Source organism: Oryctolagus cuniculus, chromosome 4, assembly GCF_964237555.1.
Source record: "Oryctolagus cuniculus chromosome 4, mOryCun1.1, whole genome shotgun sequence".
Classification (NCBI taxonomy): Eukaryota; Metazoa; Chordata; class Mammalia; order Lagomorpha; family Leporidae; genus Oryctolagus; species Oryctolagus cuniculus.
In genome coordinates, this window is record NC_091435.1 from 100,529,990 (window position 1) to 100,551,113 (window position 21,124).

Here is a 21,124-nt window from a genome sequence, read left to right on the forward strand (position 1 = left end):
AGCTGAGTGTGGTTCATAAAAACATAAAATAAAAAATTTAGAAATCATAATAACTGAGACAGGAAAAGGGAAAGGTCGAAACAAGTAGAACCCTGAAATAGTCTCTTTTCTCGTGTTTTTCTCTTGCATCTGATCCATTCTCCCTCACCATGGGTCAGATTTACCAGTACTCCCTAGGGATTGAAGCACTAGCAAGGCTGTCACAGAGTAAACAGGTGGCTCCTAGCAGTTCTGGACTCATCATAGCTGTGCTTACTGAGAGCAAAGGGCTCTTCCTCCCAGCTCCAGTTATAATAATGACTTACGCTCTTCCCACACAGCCCTCTTGTCTATCGGCGAAAGGTGTTTTGGTGTCTTCAGGACCCCTCTTCCTGGTGAAGATATTTTTATTTTTGGTGATTATGGAAATATTTGTAAGTAGAGTTTTATTTGCAAATTATTTCTTTTATCAGAACAATCTGGAACCTTCTAATGTTTTCTAGTTATAGTGTTACAGAACAATCCAAGAAACTGGTCGCAGATGTTGCTGTAGAACCCCCAATCCTAGGTCCACTTGCCTGACACAGAGAAAACCAGCCATTGACATCAGGGTGGTAGAAAAAAGAAATCTATTGTAAAGCACAGGATAAGGAGCCTGGTGGGTATCACTTAATTCCTGGGCTCCTGAGAGGTTAGAGATTAAGGTTCTTGTAGGATGAAGTTCATACTGGGAGGTACGTGTTCAGCTCATGTACAAGTTCCTGGTTGGTCACTGGTGGCTGGTGATGCTGTGCTCTCCAGGGAATTTTTATGATGGCCTGGAGGGCTTCAGTCAGACTAGGGGCTATGTGTAGGTGGTAGCTGCTTTCCACCCTGGACTGGAACTCCCCTAAAGTGAGACTGCGTGAGAAGATATGGGTGGTAGATGTTAATGATGGGAGAATTTTCCTGGGTCAGTTGCACTATCCCCTCCATTTGGCACATTCTTTTTGATGAGTAGTTAACCAACAACCCTAAAGGAAGGGCAAGGACACCTTGAGCTAAGGCTGAAAGGCCGGGGGACTGAGATATCCTGCCCCTGCTTTAAAGACACTGTATGCGGGTCAGTTTCAATAGCAGTGGTTATTACTGTTTTGCTGAGGAAATAAAGAAAAAGAATAGAACAGAGACCACCTTTCCCATGCATATCAGCAGAAGCTTCTACACGGTGATGCTGCCTCTTTTCTGGTCCAGTCTCACTCCCTTCTCGGCAGGTGTTGGACTTTGCCATTCATCTTCGAGTTTGTTAGAAATGTAAAATCTCAGGCCCCACTGTGTCAGGATCTGATTTAGTCTGGAGGTCAGGCCTTTCTTCTGCCAGCTCCTCAGGTGATTAAGCTGTTACTCAATAATCTGAGCAAATCATAACTCCTATTCCTGCTCATTTCACATTTGTAACTGAGTGTGTCAGTCGGCTTTTTGCTACTGTAGTGAAGTTAGAAACAAACTAACTTTACAAAGGAAAAGCTTACTTTGGTCCACAGCTTTGAAGGTTCAGGTAGACCCCACCCTCACAAGGGTGTTCTTGTGGGCAGAGTCCTAAAACAGTATGGGGCAGGGACAGGGAGTGTGTGTATCTGTGTATGTCTATGTGGTCTCTTATAAAGACACCAGGATGCAGTTATGGGGCTCCACCCACTGTAATTGCTTTCCAAAAGTCCCACCTCTGTAATTAAACTTTCAGCCTCTTAGTGTCATAAACATAAGACTCCTGAGTTCAGGGAGATCCAATATTCAAGCCATAGCACTGTTAACAAACAGAACCACTGTATCTCAAAGTTTTGGCTGCATATAAAACACTGAGGGATCTTATTTTTTTAACTTCTTATTTTTATTTTTTAACTTGCTATTTTAACATTTTAATTTATTTTCACTTTATTTGAAAGACTAAGAGACAGATGGAGAGAAGTTTTTACATCTATTGATTTTTCTAAAGATGTATTTATTATTTACTTATTTTAAGATTTATTTATCTATTTGAAAGTCAGAGAGAAGGAGAGGCAGAGGGAGAGAGAGAGAGAGGTCTTCCATCCACTGGTTCACTCCCCAGTTGGCTGCAACAGCTGGAGCTGCATTGATCCAAAGCTAGGAGCCAGGAGACTCTACTGGGTCTCCCATGCAGGTGCAGGGGCCCAAGGACTTGAGCCATCTTCCACTGCTTTCCCAGGCCATAGCAGAGAGCTGGATCGGAAGTAGAGCAATCAGCACTTAAACTGGTACCCATTTGGGATGCTGGCACTGCAGGCAGCAGCTTTACCAACTACACCACAGCGCTGGCCCTACATCTGTTGATTTACTTCCCAAGTGCTCACAATAGCCAGGGCTGGGTTAGGCAGAAGCCAGGAGCTTGGAGCTCTATCCAGGTCTCCCACATGGGTGGTAGGAGCCAATGCATTTGAGCCTTTTCCCATTGTTTTCCCAGGTGCATTAACAGGGAACTGGATTAGAAGTAGATCAGGCAGGATTATAACTGGCACTCTGATATGGGATGCTGGCATCCCAGGTGGTGGCTGGCTGTGCCACAATGCTGACCCCTCTTAGTTTGAAATATGGTTGCCTCTCAGTATCTCTGACAGATTCTTTCCATGATCCTGATACAATGTGAATGCTGTGTAAACAGTTGTTACACTCTGTTGTTTAGGAGATAATGACAGGTTCATTATAGATACAGCCTCTTTCCCCAATATTTTCCGTTTGAAGTTGATTGAACCCCTGAATGCAGAACCTGTGGATATGGAGAGCTGACCATATTAAAAGGAATTTGCTAAGACATTATAGAGAGGTTGGGTATCCTTCACTCATTTCTCCCAATAGTTCTATTTTATGTAACTTCAGTATAATATCACAACCTGGGAAGTGACACTGGTACAATGTGTGTGTATGATCCTAAATTGTCATTTTCAAATGTGATTTCCTGTAACTGCCATCACAACAGAAAACTTGTCTGTCACCACAAGGATCTCCCTTATGCTATAGCTTTATAATCACACATACGCTTTTATTGCCACTTTCCAGGTAACCTCTGATACCCACTAATCTGTTGCATCTCTAGAATATTATGTAGGTGGAATCATTCAATGTGTTTGTTTTTGCATTTCATATAATGTGTTTGAGATCTGTACAAGTTGTTGCATGTAGTAGTAGTTCTCTTTGAGTGGTAGGGAAGAGTGGAGGAGGAAGGGAATTATAAATTCACAGGACATTACAAAAACAGTATTGAGAAGTCCTGTATAACCTTTCACCCAATTTTCTCCAATGGTAACATCTTGGAAAACAATAGTACAATAGTAAACCCAGGAAAATTGACACTAGTGTAATCTGTAGAACTAATTCAAAGTTCTGTACTTTTACACACAATCATTGTGTGTGCCTGTGTATATAGTTCTTTGCAACTGTAATACATGTGTAGATTAGTTTCACCAATATCATAATCGTGGTACAGAACTATCAAGGCTGACATTGTGACACAGTAGGTTAAGCTGCTGCCTGTGACTTTTGCATTCCATTTGAGCTTGGTTGAGTCTTAGCTGCTCCACTTCCAACCCAGCTTCCTGCTAATGTACCTGGAAAAGTAATGGAGGATGATCTGAGTACTTGGGCCCCTGCTACTCATGTGAGAAACCCAGATGGATTTCTTAACTCCTGGCTTCAGTCTTGCCCAGCCCTAGCCGTTGTGGCCATTTGGGGACTGAACCAGCAGATGGAAGATCTTTCTCAGCCTCTCCCACTCTCTGTAACTCTGTCTTTCAAGTAAATAAATAAATGTTTTTAAAAAGTTACAAAACTATTATATTACCCCAAAGATCCCTTGTTGTTAGTCCTTTATACTCAAGCCTAACCTGGTTCCCTGTTCAACTCCATCTTTAACCCAGCAACTATTAGTCTGTTCTCCATCTCTACAATCTTGTCATTTAGAAAATATCATATAAATGTAATGGTGTATTTATAGCCTTTTGAAATTTGCTTTTTTTCTTTCAGTCAGCATAGTTCCTCTATTTAATTTGTGGCATATATTAATAGTTTGTTCCTTTTCATTGTGGAGAAGTATTCCATGGTGTAGGTGTACTATAGTTTGAATATTTGGGCACTTATTTGGTTTTTATTTGAAAGACAGAGTGACAAAGAGAGAAGAAGAGACAGAGATCTTCCATCCACCAGTTCATTCCCCAAATGGCCACAATAGCCTAGGCTGGGCCAGGCTGCAGTCAGGAACCAGGAATTCCATCTGGGTCTCCCACATAAGTTGTAGGATCTAAGTACTAGGTCTGTCTTTTGCTCTCCCAAGCACATTAACAGGGAGCTGGATCAGAAGCAGAGCAGAAGGGACTCAAACCAGCACTCAGATACAGGATGCTGGTGTCACAAGCAGTGGCTTAATCTGCCGTGCCACCATACTGACCCCTATGTTTAACTTTTATAGAAGCTTCCAAGTTGTTTCCAAATTGGTTTAACCACTTTATGCTCCCATCAGCAATTTGTGAGGGTTTCAGTTTCTCCAGACTCTCCTCAAACTTGATATTTTCAGTCTTATTTATTCTAGTGAGCCTAGTGGGCATATAATGTTGTATAACTGTGATCTTAATGTGCATTTTCCTAATGACTGATGATATTGAGCAACTTCCCACATGCTATTTGTATATCTTTATTTGATGAACTATTTATTAAAATCTTTTGCAAATTATTTTTAATTGAATGATTTATCTTATTGAATTATAAAGCTCAAAAGGGTTCTGTTATATTCTGAATAGAAATCCTTTAACAGATCTATCAGTGAATGTTCAATAAAAAAATCAGAACCACTGGGGAGGTACAGATATGTTAGAAAATTCACACGCACATGAATTTTTCAAATTAAGGTTTGTCCTTACATATATAACAGATCTGGGGTCTGATTATACCCAGACACTATTTATAAGCTAATAAGTTAGCTGTTACTTTTCAAGGATGCTGGCAGAGACATGAGACTCCTGGCTCAGAGAAAAAGGATTTAATATCCATAGTGCAGCAAGTTACATGAGCATCAGTGTGTTTCGGTTGCTTTCCCTGTCTCTCAAGCCGTGTATGGTGACATAGATGAACCAATGGATGCTTGCATGTGCAGTGAGTTGCCTTACAGAAAATCAGTGAGTCTGGGGAACTTGCCACTTTGTCCTGGAAGGAGACATTATTTTATCCCTACAGGGTTACTCACTGTAGCAAGAATCCTGACAAATGGCCTGGGAAAGGGCACCAAGGGCCTTGTGTTCTTGGCATTCTCAGCAACAGTATCCGAGGAATCCCAAGGTGGAGCCTCTCCCAACAAACCATATCTCAGCTTCTAAGACAAGAGAAGTGTATGGATTTGTTATCTGTGAGGCTGAAACAAAGTTGTGCTGGTGCTTGTGCCTGTACATATGAGGGCATGAGTGGACACATTTAGGGGCTGTCATTGATGGCTTCAGATACAGGAGAAATTCAGTCTCAGACACGTATGCAAGAGTTTTTGTATTTTCTTGGAATATGGACAGGGATGACACAATCAGTGTCTGATTGCCCCTCACAGCTGTTGCCCGATACAGGTGGACCACATGATTGTTTTGCCAGACAACATAAGCTGTTTATCCCTCTCCCCGTGCTCCTAGGGTCTAAGGTATCCCCTCCCTTGTGTTAGCGTTTTCCTTCCCTACCTGTGAAATTGATGTGTCCTGTTCAAGTAGCAATGATGTCATCTTTTTTTCTGAGGTTCGCTTATGTGTACCCAAAGGGGTAAGGTAAGAGAGGGACATGGGTACTGTGGGTTTAAGGATTTTAGGATGGAAGAGGGCAAGGAGGCCAGTTAAAGTAGGAAAGACTTTGTTTTGCAGGGGATACAGTTGGTGGGGTAAAGATAGGTGGGCTTCAGGCTGCCTGGACAAGGGCAGGGAGTTTGAAGCCAGGCTTCATTCCATCTGGGCAGCAGGCAGAGTCCCTTATTAAGTGGCTTGTTGAGGGGAGGTACAGAGAGCCACATAGACTCTAATAAAGCAGGTGGAGGACATGCAAAAGGGTTCCTTGGTAAAGTTTACGAAGCATTGTCTTAGCAGTTTGGAATGTCCCAGGTGGGGGCTTTCCTGAGCAATACACATTCCATGCCTTTAGATTACCAATCTGTGCCTAGTGTCATCAGGCCAGAGGTTTCAGGCCTCAGTGGCCTAGCAGGTTCCAACAGACACTCATAAAATTTATGAAGATCCATTGTATCCTTCACCTTGGCCACAGGGGCTACTATCCAAGGACGTGGCCATTGATCCTCAATCAAGTAATCATTATTTTTAGGATCTAGGACTATGTCAATCTGATAAGTTTAATTCAATAAGATAATTAAAAAGTAAGTTTTAAATCTTAGGCTTCCTTTTGGCCTGGCTGCTACCTAGAGGGTATGCCAAACACACAGGTCTGTGGGTGCAGTGAAGGGAATGAAGGAAGCATTATGTGCAGAATGGAATCTCTCATTTTCAAAACAGGTCTTCTGTCTTCCTGATTGTTATGTAGAAAATGGTCTTTCTCTGGTGATAGCCACATTCATTGACCAAACTGCCTTACTAAAGTGTGTGGACCAGAAGGAGGTGAGGGAGATGGCCTAAGAAATCCTTAAATCTTTCTGAGCTGCATTTTTGGAGAGGCTGTTTCAGTATGCTACAATACCAAATGCCCACATGTGGCAGGGAGCACGGAATGTCCTTTGAATATCTTGATTATTGACTATTGCCAGATAGCCTTTTAGGGAAAAGGGGGAGAAGGGAGAGAGGATATGATGTCTTCAGCCTGTGCCTGTGAGGTTTCAACCAGACCTTCCCTTCCTGACTGGCTGCCCTAAAGGTTTTGGGTTTGCTTAGGTAGTTCATAAGATTACATAAGCCTTGTAATAGCTTCTCTCTCTCTCTCTCTCTCTCTCTCTCTCTCTCTCTCTCTCTCTCTCTCTCTCTCACACACACACACACACACACACACACACAGTGGAAAGTATTAATGGGAGGAACAGTTCTGGGGGTGGGAATAGGGACTTCTCTTTCAGACATTCTCAGTTTAAATTATGTAGATCTCCAGATACAGAGCTCAGAAAGGCATGTGGGTGGCTAATAAGCACAATGGCTGGAGAGATGATTTTACAGATGCTTATTTTAAACCATGGGTCTCATGATTGAATAAGATCATTAAGGAAGAGTGTAGATGCAGAAAAAACAAGGGGAACCACAACTGAGTCCTGGTGGTCCAACATTTAGAGCTCTATTGAAGTAGGGGAAACCAGAAAAAAAGGATCAAAGAGGTGTGGTCCTTGAATAGGAGAGAACCAGGGGAGCATCATGTCGCTGGAGCCACGAGGAGACTGTTTCAAGAAGCAGGGGAGCTGGCATTGTGGCTCACAGCAGGTTAAATCACTAGCATCCATATCTGAGTGCCAGTTCAAGTCCCAGCCACTCTGCTTCTGATCCAGCTCCCTGCTAATGTGCCTGGGAAGGTAGCAGAAGATTCCCAACCCTTTGGCCTCTGCCAACCACGTGGGAGACCCTGATAGAATTCCTGGCTTCTGGCTTCAGCTTGGCACAGCCCCAGTCATTGCAGCCATTTGGGTAGTAAGCCAGCGGATAAATTATCTCTCTCTCTCTCCAACTGCCTTTAAAATAAATCTTAAAAAAGAAAAAAAAGAAGGAAGGAGGCTAAATGATTCAAATTCTAGTAAACTGAAATGAATGAGCATTGTATTGATTTGATAATATCAGTAATCCTGAGTAATACATTTTGGAGCACTTTTATAAAATCTGGAGTCTCAGGATTTTGCTCTCACCTGAGGTAGTGGGAGGTAGTTATGATCATTATTATCTCTTTTTTCATGAGGAATCTAGGCTCAGACAGATTTCAGGGAGCTGTCCAAAGCTAAAAGGACTAATTATGGCAGACCTAGGTTAGAACCAGATTTTTTCATTCCAACCTAATTATTTAAGTCCTGGTTGGCAGAGGAATCACCTGTGGAGCTTCCTGAAAATGCAGGTACCTGGAACCCACCTTGGATAATCTCATCATGGAACTCTTCAGTAAGAACCAGGGCATAGAATTAAAAACAATATGTTTACAATGCATCAAGTAGCTCTAATGAGAGGCCAGAGTTGAGGGTCACTCAATTAGTCTATAAGGTGTGCTAAGCAACTTTAAATCAGAATTCTTAGGATTAAAGCCTACACAGGTATGGTTAACCTAGTTCACAAAGGTCAGCTACAGCATCTTTGAGCTTCCCCAGGGTGGAAATTCTAATTAACCTAGCATGTTAGTCCCTGTGTTCCATCTGCCAAGGTGTTTTCTTGTAATTAATCTCCTGCTTCTGAATGGAGAAAGCATTTCCCAAAGGGCAGTTCTTTCCTTTGTGCTTGGACTTGCATATTAAATGTACTTGTCTCATCAGGTGAATTTCCATGACTCCAAGCTGGGAATCCCTTAGCCTGGCCGGAGCTGTAACTGAGCTCCACAACATTTTCCCGTTCAGGAAATAAAGATAGCATCCAAAACAGGAGCACTTTTACCTCCTACAAGAGAGAAATTGTGTGTCATAGGTCACTTACAGCAAGAACTCAAGCTTACCAATTCTGAAGCACTTTTTCTGAAGTTTTCCCAGCCTGTGCTCATCTGTTCAGGGCATTGATGTGATGGATATTTCCATCCTCTCGCTAAGAAGTTCATCTTATCCTCTGTACATTTTCTTTTGTATAGGAGTGTAGATTGTTCAGACCAGAGCAACACCAGGACTAACCCTGCTTAGACACAGAAGAACCTTCCTGCATTTCTCTGTAGTTCATTATTCTGCAATGTCTTTTCTTACCTATTCCTCTCAGAATGCACATTAGAATCATCTGTGAGCTTTTTTTTTTAAAGATTTTTAAATTTTATTTATTTGACAGGTAGAGTTAGAGAGAGAGAGAGAGAGAGAGAGAGAGAGAGAGGTCTTCCTTCCGTTGGTTCACTCCCCAAATGGCTGCCATGACCGGTGGTGTGCTGATCCGAATCCAGGAGCCAGGAGCTTCCTCCAGGTCTCCCACACGGGTGCAGGGGCCCAAGCACTTGGGCCATCCTCCACTGCCCTCCCGGGCCACAGCAGAGAGCTGGACTGGAAGAGGAACAACCAGGACTAGGACCCTGCACCCATATGGGATGCCGGCGCCACAGGCGGAGGATTAGCCAAGTGAGCCACAGCGCCAGGCCCCCATTTGTGAGCTTTTAAACATCCACTGATGCTTAAGTTCCTACCCCCAAAAGTTTAATTTCCTCAATTATGTTTTTAATTTTTTTCATATATTATAAAGATTTATTTTGAAAGTCAGATTACAGAGAAAGAGAGAGAGAGAGGAGAGAGAGAGATATCTTCCATGTGTTGGTTCACTCCTCAGATGGCCACAAAGGCCAGCACTGGGCCAGGCTGAAGCTGGGAGCTAGGAGCTTCTTCTGGGTTTCCCACATGTGTGGCAGGGCCCAAACACTTGGGCCATCTCCTGCTACTTTCCCTGGCCATTAGGGAGCTGATTGGAAATAGAACAGCCAGAACTCCAACTGGTGCCCACATGGCATGTGTTAGTCTGTTACCAAATTAATTTTTTAATCATGTTAGTCTCTTACCAAATTAGTTCCTTTTACATATTCCCACCAGACTAACCAAGCTAATCTTTCTCTCTTTGAAGCAGAGCCACTGTACAGTGCCTTGGATGTATATGTTAGATATCATCAGGTGTTAGTCTCCTTCAGCCTCCAAATCTCCCTCCCTTAGCTTAAAGTGCCCTTGTTCTGCTTTTGTGACTGCAAATCAACCTCTTATGAAAATTAGCTTACTAAATTGAGGGAGTGGTGCAGCTGGCTCCATAGAGTCCCAGAACAGAAGACCCATGAGGTCATTTACCGCCTCCCACCCCCATAGAGAACATTTTGGTGTTCAGTCTTGTCTTGAGGGCTTTCTTTTCCAGGAACCCCAGATCCTGAGTAAAAAATAACTACCACCTGTGTGTAGCCCCCAGACTAAGTGGATGGAGGCCAGTTTGCCACCATCACAATTTGCTGCAGGGTATGATATTGCCAACAAAAGGAGGGCTGTGAGAATTGCAGACCAGCCAGAAACACATATATGAGCTGAAAACACACCTCATAGTGCCAACTTCCCTCTATAAGAACCTTCACCCCTAACCCCTCAAGGAGCCTAGGAATTAAGTGAGAGCTGCCTGGATCCTTGCTCTGAGCTTTGCAATCAACATCTACTTTCTTTCACTACCCTGTTGTAAGTAATTGGCTTAATGCATGTTGGGTAAGCAGACCCAGTTTTGGGGGTTCTATAGAGCTCCCTCCATCCAGGTTTGGGGGAGTTTTATAACACCTTGATCAGTTTAAAAGCTTAAAAGTAGCCTATTTCACACCATGTAAAAAATTAACCTAAAATGGATCACAGGTCTAAATGTAAGAGCTGAAACAACAAGTTTTTTAGAGGAACATATAGGCTTAAATTTTGTGAATTCTAGATTAGATGATTGTTTCTGAAATATGACACCAAAAGCACAAGCAACAAAAGATAAAGATAAATTGAGCATCACTAAAATTAAAAGTTTTTTTGAAGATTTATTTTATTTGTAAGACAGAGTTACATAGAGAGGTCTTCCATCCGCTGGTTCACTCCCCAGATGGCCACAATGGCCAGAGCTGCGCCAATCTGAAACCAGGAGCCAAGAGCTTCTTCTGGGTTTCCCACATTGGTGCAGGGGCCCAAGGACTTGGGCTGTCTTCTACTGCTATTCCAGACCATAGCAGAGAGCTGCATCAAAAGTGGAGCAGCTGGGACTAGAAACAGCGCCCACATGGGATGCTGGCACTTCAGGCCAAGGCTTTAACCCATTGTGCCACAGTGTTGGCCTAAAATTAAAAGTTTTATGGCTCAGAGGATACCATGTCTCACAGATTGGGAGAAAATTTTTGCAATCATACATTTGATAGACTATATAAAGAACTAGTATGATTCAGGAATAACAAAACAAATGACTCAATTTTAATATAAGCAAAGGAAGAGATACCCTTCTAAGAAGATCTACAATGGCCAAGTAGGCATATGAAAAGATGATCAGTGTCATTAGTCATCAGCAAAATGCCAGTCACAACCACAATGAAATACCACTTCACACACCCTTGGATGGCTATAATCAACAAGACAGACAGTAATAAGTGCCGGTGAAGATATGGAGAAACTGGAACCTTCATACATTGCTGGAGAATAGAAAATGGTACATTGGGGCCAGCGTTGTGGCACAGAGGGTAAAGCTGCTGCCTGCAGTGCTGGCATCCCATGTGGGCACCGGTTTGAGTTCCGGATGCTCCATTTCTGATCCAGCTCTCTGCTATGGCCTGGGAAAGTAGTAAAGGATGGCCCAAGTCCTTGGGCCCCTGCAACCTCTTGGGAGACCCAGAAGAGGCTCCTGGCTCCTGGCTTAGGATCGGCACAGTTCCAGCTATTGTGGCCAATTGGGGAGTGAACCAGCGGATGGAAGATCTCTCTTTCCACCCCCCCTCTCTTTCCCTCTCCTTCTCTCTGTGTGTAACTCTTTCAAAAAAATAAATAAATCTTAAAAGAAAATTGTACAGCACACTTGGAAAATAGTCTGATAGTTCCTCAAAAAGTTAAACAGAGAGTTATCATGTGGCCCTGCAATTCCATTCCTAGGTATATATCCAAGAAAATTGAAAACCTATGGAACCAAAGCTTGGTTCCATATACTTGGAACCAAATACTCAGAGCAGTGTTATTCATAATAGCAAAATGTGGAAACAATTGAAATGTCCATTAATGATTAATGGACAAATAAAATGTGATATGTACACACAATGGAATATTATCCAGCAATAAGAAGAAACAAAGTACATGCTACCACATGGATGAACCCTGAAATCATTATGCTAATTGAAAGAAGCTAGCTAGAAAATACTATAAAATGCCACTTATATGAGACACCCAAAGTAGGCAAATTTATAGAGAAAGAAAATAGATTGGTGGTTTCCTAGGGTTTGGGGGAAATGGTGTATCAAAGATGTAACATTTAGGGGCTTGGGACATCTTTTCTGGGAAATAAAACCAATTGTGGTGCCAGATGCACAACTGTATAAATATGCTAAAAGCCATTGAATCATATGCTTAAAATATGACCTGCTGAATTTTTCAAATGCCTTTGCCTTGTTTTCTCTTCATTTCTTTTCTTTTTTTCTTCCTTCCTTTCTTTGTTTTCTTTTCTTCCTTTCTTCCTTTCATTTTATTTATTTGAAAGACAGAGTTACATAAAGAAGTAGAGACAGAGAGAGGTCTTCCATGCTGTTTTATTCCCCAGATGGCTCCAACGGCAGGAGCTGAGTGGATCCAAAACCAGGAGCCAGGAACCTGGAGATTGTTCCAGGTCTCCCATGTAGGTGCAGGGGCCCCAGCACTTGGGCCATCTTCTGATGCTTTCCCAGGTGCATTAGCAGGGAGCTGGACTGGAAGTGGAACAACTGAGACTCGAACTGCTGCTCATATGGGATGCTGGTGCTGCAGGCCAGTGCTTTAACCCACTGCATCACAGTGTCAGCCCGTTTTCCTCCCTCTCTCCCTCCCTCTCTCCATCCCTCCCTCCCTCCCTTCCTCCCTCCCTTCTTTCCTTCCTTCCTTCCTTCCTTCCTTCCTTCCTTCCTTCCTTCCTTCCTTCCTTCCTTCCTTCCAGATTTATTTATTTGTTTGAAGGATGGGGTTACAGAGGAGAGGGAGGGGGGAGAGAGAGAGAGGGAGAGATATCCAGAGATCTTCTATCCACTGCTCATTCCCCAAATGGCTGCAATGACTGGAGCTGGGCCAGGCTGAAGCCAGGAGCTAGGAGCTTTTTCCACGTCTCCCACGTGGATACAGGAGCCCAGGCACTTGGACCATCTTCCCCTGCTTTCCCAGGAGCATTCACAAGGAGCTGGATTGGAAGTGGAGCAGCTGGGACTCAAATCAGCACCCATATGGGATACCAGCCCTGCAGGTGGCAGCTTAACCCGTATGCCACAGTGCCAGCCCCTCACCTTGTTTTCATAACTGTCTACCATTAGGGACTCTCTTCTGTTCAAACTTTGTTTTTTTTTAATCTGCTTTTGCTCTCCTCTCCGAACCAGGTGACAGCAAAATTGGACTTGTCCAGATTTCCTCAACAGGCCTTGCACTTTCCTTGTAATGCCTCACTAGCCTCCTTCTGCCTACCATACTTAATCTTCAAAAGTCTCAGTGCAAGGGCCAATGTTATGGTGCATGAGTTAAGCTGCTGTGATGCTGGCATCCTAAGTGGATGCTGGTTCAAGTCCTGACTTCTCCACTTCAGATCTAGCTCCCAGCTAATGCTCCTGGGAGAGCAGCAGGAGATGGCCCAAATCCTTTTTTCCCTGCCACACATGTGGGAGACCTGGATGGAATTCCCAGTTCCTGGGTTTGGCCTGGCCTAGAGCTGACTGTTGTGGCCATTTGGGGAGTGTACCAGTAGATGGAAAATCTCTCTCCCTTTCTGTCTGTAGCTCTGCCTTCCAACTAAATAAAATAAATCTTTAAGACAAAATGTCTGAGCCCAATGCCTCCCTGCCAGCTCCTTGCTCATCTCAATTCCCATAATATTTTTTCTCAGTCTTCAAAGCACTGGGCCATATTTGAGTATTGAGAAAATCCTGCCTCTTACACCCCTACCTCCTGTTGACTCTATTTAATTGCTTTCTGTCTTTTCACCATGATTGCAAAAATATGTGAAAGACAAAGTCAAAATTACTTTTTCCGGGGGGAAAGAGAGTTGAAAGTACAGTTTCTTTAAGCTGTCTGTGAAATTGTTCATATGTTGGTATTTGTATCCATAATCTGTCAAGGTCAGGTTGCCCCAACCAGAATACACCTGGGGTGTGAAAACCTAGGAATGAGTGTGACAAGATTCCAGATGTCAGTTTGTGAACATTCCCCTTCTATTGAGTGAGTGGGATGGCAGGCACACAGAGACCATTCCTTAGCTGGTTGTTGCTGCCTTCTGCTGCTGGCCTCGTGCTGTGGCCGAGAGCTGCTTGGAGGATGTGTGAGCAGCTCCCAGACACAGTAAAGGAAAAGGAAGACCCTCCCTTGTTTTCCTCTGCCTAGAGTGCCCTCCTCTTCCTGCACTCAAGGTGAAGGGCACATCCTATGTCACAACAATAAAAGCACAAGGGGAAACTAATTATTTGTCCCTAATCACCCATATTAATTCTGAAATTAGAAATGTTAGAAGGGAAGAAGTGATACATAATCCTACTGAGGATGTGGGAAAAAAAAATCGAAGGACAAGGAGTCTTCAGAAAACTCAGAGAGGGGGCCGGTGTCACGCCATAGTGGCTGAAGTTGCTGTAAAGCTGCTGCCTGCAGTGCTGGCATCCCATAAGGCTACCAGTTCAAGTCCTGGCTGTTCCACTTCCTATCCAGCTCCCTGCTAATGGCCTGAGAAAAGCAGTGGAAAATGGCACAAGTGCTTAGGCTCCTGCTACCCATGTGGGAAACCTGAATGAAGCTCCTGGCCTGTGGCTCTGGCCTGGCTCAGACCTGGCCATTATGGCCTTTTGAGGAGTGAACCAGTGGATGGAAGATGTCTCTTTCTGTCTCTCCTCTCTCTAATTCTGACTTCCAAATAAATAAGTAGATCTTTAAAAAATTCATGGAAAATACATATATTATGAAAAATGCATGAACTTAAAAATAATTGTGCACCAAAATAATCTTTGAATTCCATTTTCCCATGAACTCTCTGAAGTACCCTTGTATGTCAAGTATGCAATTTTAAAATCTCAAATGTAGGAAAACTTTAGAATTCAAGAATTGTTTTGGCTGAATTTATCTTCCCACTCAATATCGCCAAATTAAGACTTCAGGAAATGATAGACCTCATGTTAAGGTAATACATACTGGTTTGTCCAACATTCCAAAGCATAATTGTTTTCATTAAAAATTACTTAAGAAATACAAGTTATAGTTATAAATTTGAGCCTTAAAGAAGCATGCTTTCATCAACATTTGGTTTGTATATGTCATTTAGCTCATTCTCTGTGTGTTCTCTAAACACTGAAGCAGTATGCTAATGAGCTTGGGCTGAGAGCCAAGTACAGATTCCAGCTACTGGGGTTTCACCTTGGATGCATTGCTTAATCTCTTTGGGTTTGTGTTCATATCTATAATTCTCCTTCAAAAGATTTGTTAATAAGGATTAAATGGCCGGCGCCGCGGCTCACTAGGCTAATCCACTGCCTGTGGCACTTGCACCCCGGGTTCTAGTCCCGGTTGGGGTGCTGGATTCTGTCCTGGTTGCTCCTCTTCCAGTCCAGCTCTCTGCTGTGGCCTGGAAAAGCAGTGGAGGATGGCCCAAGTCCTTGGGCCCTGCACCTGCATGGGAGACCAGGAGAAGCACCTGGCTCCTGGATTTGGATTGACGCAGCACCAGCCGTGGCGGCCATTTGGGGAGTGAACCAACGGAAGGAAGACCTTTCTCTCTCCCTCTCTCTCTCTCTCTCTCTCACTGTCTAACTCTGCCTATCAAAAAAAAAATAAGGATTAAATAAGATAATAATGATTAATGGTTTAGCATATAGTGCTTGGCAAAAATTGAGAGCTAACTAGAAAGTATACAGGGATGTTTTCTTTTTTACTTAATTATAAACCCTTTCAGGACAGGTAACATGTCTTGTTGAGTTCCCACAATGCTTAACAGTAGCAGAGGCTCCATAAATGCTTGTGGAATGAATGAATGAATGAATGGAGGATGGGTTATTGGAATCCCTGATATAAGTGAATAATACATGGATTTTTCAACATTGTAATTTTGTTCTGCATCATCCATTTTTTTTTACTATAGTTACTTTTTCCTGAAGTCATTCTGCTTTTTTGTTTGATTTATTTTATTTATTACTTTATTTTAAAGGCAGATATGGGAGGGGGCAGAAAGAGAGAGAGAGATTGTCCCATCTGTTGCTTCACACCCCAGTAGTTGGGGCTGAGCAAGGCGAAAGTCAGGAGCCAGGAACTCAATTCATGTCTCCTATATAGGTGGGAGGGACCCAAGTGCCTGAGCCATTGCCTGCTGTCTCCCAGGTTGTGCATTAGTAGGAAGCTGGAATTGGGAGCATAGCCAGGACTTGAACCAAGGCACTCTGATATGGGTTGCAGGCATCTCAATCAGCTTCTTAACCACTACACCCAATGCTGTCCCTGCTAGTCTATTTTCATACAGTGAGATTTGAATGAAGTTTTGTAGGCTCTAGATGCAAGTGTTCTCCCCAACTTGGAGAGGAAGGCAATTACTATTTTCTCTTTCTGCTGACTGATGGAGATTCATAGAGAACAGAGAGATTTATGTTACAGATATTTCAGTAAAATGAGCATTAGAATATTTAGTCTTCACCATAGCAGAATTAATTCTTCATTTTATTCTGCTGAGCTCTCTTTTATTCTGCTCTTCTATTCATGTGCAGGGTATCTATTAGATAAAAATCACCTTTGAAGTTTTTATTGCTTCTTAAAGAAAGCACTTCCCAGACGGGTAGTGATATTCAAAATAAAAAGCATCAAAATGAATGGCACAGGTAAGAGGCTGAGGGAGATGATCAATAGGGTTATGAGACTTGCCCCACCCCTATCTTTTAAAACATTTTTCTATTTATTTATTGATTTATTTGAAATGTAGAGAGTTACAGAGAGGAAGAGAGACAGACAAAGAGATCTTTCATCCTCTGATTCATTCCCCAAATGGCCACAATAGCCAGGGCTGGGGCAGGCAGAAGCCAAGAGCTAGGAACTTCTTCTAGGTCTTCCACATGGGAAGAGGGGCCCAGGTAATGGGGCCATCCTCTGCTGCTTTCTCAGGCATTTAGCAGGGAGCTGGGTCAGAAGTTGAGCAACTGGGACATGAACCAGGACCTGTATGGAATGCTGGCACTGCAGGCAATGGCTTTAACCTGCTGTGCCACAGTGCTGGACCCTTTTTAAAACATTTCTACTGCAAAATAGTGCACCTTTGTTTGGAAATATGCATCAACTTCTTTGTGCAGTTTAACAAACTTTTATAAGGCAAACAACCATGTGAATGGTACTCAGATTAAGAAATTAAACATTGTAAGCACATCCTAATCTTTGTATCAAATTTTGATCAAAATCCCTGAGGGGATAGTTATCTTTCTATTATATTAATCATTTTTTTGAGTTTCTTTATACGTTTACCTTATCTGTATACAGCCTTAAACTAGATTGCATAGTTTTTAACTGTTTTTGAATTTTATACAAATAACATTGAATATTATCCTTTGTGTCTTTTCTTTTTGGCTCAACATTATGTTTTTTGTTTGTTTGTTTAAAGATTTATTTATTTTATTTTAAAGTCAGAGTTACACAGAGAGAAGAAAGGCAGAGAGAGAGAGAGAGAGAGGTCTTCCATCCACTGGTTGACTCCCCAATTTGCCACAATGGCCGGAGCTGCGCTGATCTGAAGCCAGGAGCCAGGAGCTTCCTCTGGTTCTCCCATGCATGTGTAGGGCCCAAGGACTTGGGCCATCCTCCACTGCTTTCCCAGGCCATAGCAGAGAGCTGAATTGGAAGTGAAGCAGCGGGGTCTTGAACCAGTGCCCATCTGGGATGCCAGCACTTCAGTCCAGGGCATTAACCCACTGTGCCGCAGCACAGGCCCCAACATTATGTTTTAAAATTTACTCAGAGTATTGCATGTAGCTGTATTTATTAATTTTGTTGTTGAATGACATTCCTGTATGAATATACTACAATTTTATCTATTCTGAAAATGGGTTGCTTATTATGTACATTTTCTTGTTTTGTTTTTAAAGATTTTATTTATTTACTTAAGAGGTAGCGTTACAGACAGAGAGAGGGAGAGACAGAGAGAAAGGTCTTCCAACTGCTGGTTCATTCCCCAGATGGCTGCAACAGCCAGAGCTGAGTCATCCAAAGCCAGGAACCATAATCTTCCAGGTCTCCCATGTGGGTGCAGGGGCCCAAGCACTTGGGCCATCTTTCATTGCTTTCCCAGGCCATAAGCCTAGAGCTGGAATGGGAGAGGAGCAGCTGGGACGTGAACCGGTGCCCATCTGGGATGTTTGTGCTGCATGTGGAGGTTTAGCCTACTACGCTACAGCGCCGGTCCCTGTACCTTTTCATGAATCCATTCTGGTGCATATGTACTCACATGTCTGTAATATAGATGCCAGGAACTTAACTGTTAGATCTCTGGGTTTGTGCATCTTCAACTGACTACCACATTATCTTCCAAAATGGTTGTTCCAATTTGTAATATCACCAACAATGTATGAGAGTTCCAATTCCTCCACATCTCTGCCAACACTTGGCATCTTTGTTTTAAATTTCCCTTTAATTGCAGTTATTCTGGTGCTAGAATAGTGTATTTCATAACTAATGAGGTTTGATAGATTTTTACTGGCAATTTGCATTTCCTGTTTTGTAAAGTATCTGTTGGATTGTTCACCTTTTTTCTCCATAAATTTGGCCTGTCTTTCTTGCATTATGAATGTGTCTATTGATAAACAGAGAGTGGAGTACTGTGGTCAAGTCCTATCTTTAAGAAAACCGCAAAATAAGTGTAAATTATTGGTGGAGTTGGAAAAGGTTGTGGTCAATAGGATCTCATTTTCAGAGGTTACATCTAGGTCTTTCATGAGTTTTCTGCTCTTGAGGCCTGGGAAACTGACTCTCTTACTCAGTAGGACCCGAGTAAGTGCCATCAAAGGAGGGGACTGGAAGATAAACAGGAGAGCATGAGTGGGGCACACCAAGGGATGTCCACTGCCCATGGAAAGTCTCTGGTTGATTACTGCTAAAAGCAGAGAGCAGAACCTGGTCTCATCAGTCCCCTCAAACTGATGAGTGCTCTTTAGCCAGTGCTTTGAAGATATTCAAATTCCCACTAGACCTATTAGTCATCTGGAAACTACTGTTTACTTGGAAATGGGCCAAACGAGAAGGGGATTCTCTGAAACAAACCCTTGGAGAAATACATTTTCCATTCCCTTAAATAAAGAAAAAGTAGAGGTCAGAGAGGAAAGTAGGAGAAAGTTAATTTCAGAATGTAAAAAGTAGCTGCTAGAACTTCTTTGGGTCTCTTGAAACATTCTTTTAGAAGCTTATGGAAAAGCCATAGAACCCTATATCTCTGACACGCGTGAGTTAGTTCCTTCAGAGGCAATGCTTACCCAAGTCCATGAACGTTTTGAAGTACCCTTGCAACTTTCATTGGATAGCAAGGACTATTCTGCAGGAAGAAGAGAAGGAGCCTTGATATATGTGACAGAAAAAGCTGGATGCTAAAGCCAAAGACACTGGAGTGATCCAGTGGACAACCTGAAGAAAATAAGGTGAATCTTCAAGTCCAATGAATAGAACTGAGAGCAAAACTGGGAGACAAAGCTTGAATCAAGGCCTTCCCAAGACATGGGGAAAATGAGGTGTGTCCCAAACACCTGCTGAGGATGGCGCTTGCATTGTCTGGGACTAGCTTGGTCTTTATAATCTGCCATGATCTCTGTGGAGTACAGTGCATACAGCTGGCATCCTGATTGGTGAGGGTAACACGAAAGCTCTGATGGAAGGACTGTGATCATTGTGATTGCTCTGAGCTTTCACGTGGGCCTGGGGAAGGCGGGGTTTCCAACAACAGACAACCCAGCACCAAGCTTAGAAAAGAGGAGGCTCTGAAAGTAAGCAGGATGGATTTGTTTTATACCATTTTACTCACAAAGGGGCACTCAAATTTAAACCAGCATCATAGGGTATATTTTCTATAGCTTATTTTGTATCCATGCCTGAGTTCACAGCCAAGGAAATTTTGTACAGTCAATTTACATGTGCATTTATTCTCAGTAATTGGTTGGTCGTCTTTCAAAGACCCTGATGGAGAGGAATAGGAATCAGGTGGATTCAGCTGACCATTACAATGAAGATCCGATGGTCAGCATATGTAGACTTGATTTTTCTCATCTTTTAGAAAAGAGTCCTTCAGCTAGGTAGGGAACTTTTTGGGGTGCCAGATGAATGGGGAGCAGAGGTGGAAGAAACTATTTTTCCTTAAAATATTGAATTACTGGGATTAGCTTACATTTTAAAGATGTCCCTAATAGCACCTTGATCTGTTTCCAGTTTCTTTAAGTAGCAGTTTCTAGCAAGATTACTGCATACTGTAAAATGTTTCTGAGCAGTGGGTAAAAAAACATCCAAGTCATCATGATTGCAGTTGTATGTTTGAGCCACAGCTCATCTATGTATTATTTAGGAAATTGTTCCTTTTAATTAAGAATTTCCTTAATTTCTGAAAATAAAAATAAAATCAATCCCAGCAATGGTAAAACATGTGGTAGTTCTTAAACCCTTTTTTTTTTTTTTAAGATTTATTTTATTTATTTGAAAGACAGAGTTACAGAGAGAGGTAGAGACAGAGAGAAAGGTCTTCCATCCACTGGTTTACTCCCCAGATGGCCGCAACGGAGCAGAAGCCAGGAGCCTGGAGCTTCTTCCGGGTCTCCCATGTGGGTGCAGGGGCCCAAAGTCTTGGGCTGTCTTCTACTGCTATCCCAGGCCATAGCAGAGAGCTGGATCAAAGAGGAGCAGCTGGGACTAAGAACCGGTGCCCATATGGGATGCCGGCGCTTCAGGTCAGGGCTTTAACCAGCTGAGCCACAGTGCAGGCCGATTAAACCCTTTTTTTCTTACTCCCCATGTAGAATCTCTGTCCTTGATGTGTTGTACTATACGAATTAATGGGAAAACTAGTACTCAAACAGTACCTTATAGTTTGTGTATCTGTGTGATTGCAATCTGATGAAATCTTTACTTAGTATATACTAAGTTGATCTTCTGTATATAAAGATAATTGAAAATGAATCTTGATGAAGAGTGGAATGGGAGAGGGAGTAGGAGATGGGATGGTTGCGGGTGGGAGGGAGGTTATGGGGGGAAAAGCCACTATAATCCAAAAGTGAACTTTTGAAATTTATATTTATTAAAGTAAAAATGTAAAAAAACACTTTTTTTCAGGTGCTACCATATGTCTTCACAATA

At 42.6% G+C, this 21,124-nt stretch overlaps 1 protein-coding gene across 3 annotated transcripts in view; it reads left to right on the plus strand.

The window, feature by feature from the left end:
- LOC138849333 (microtubule cross-linking factor 1-like) overlaps window positions 1-21,124 on the plus strand; it is a 67,516-nt gene that overhangs the window by 37,402 nt on the left and 8,990 nt on the right. The window lies entirely within an intron of this gene.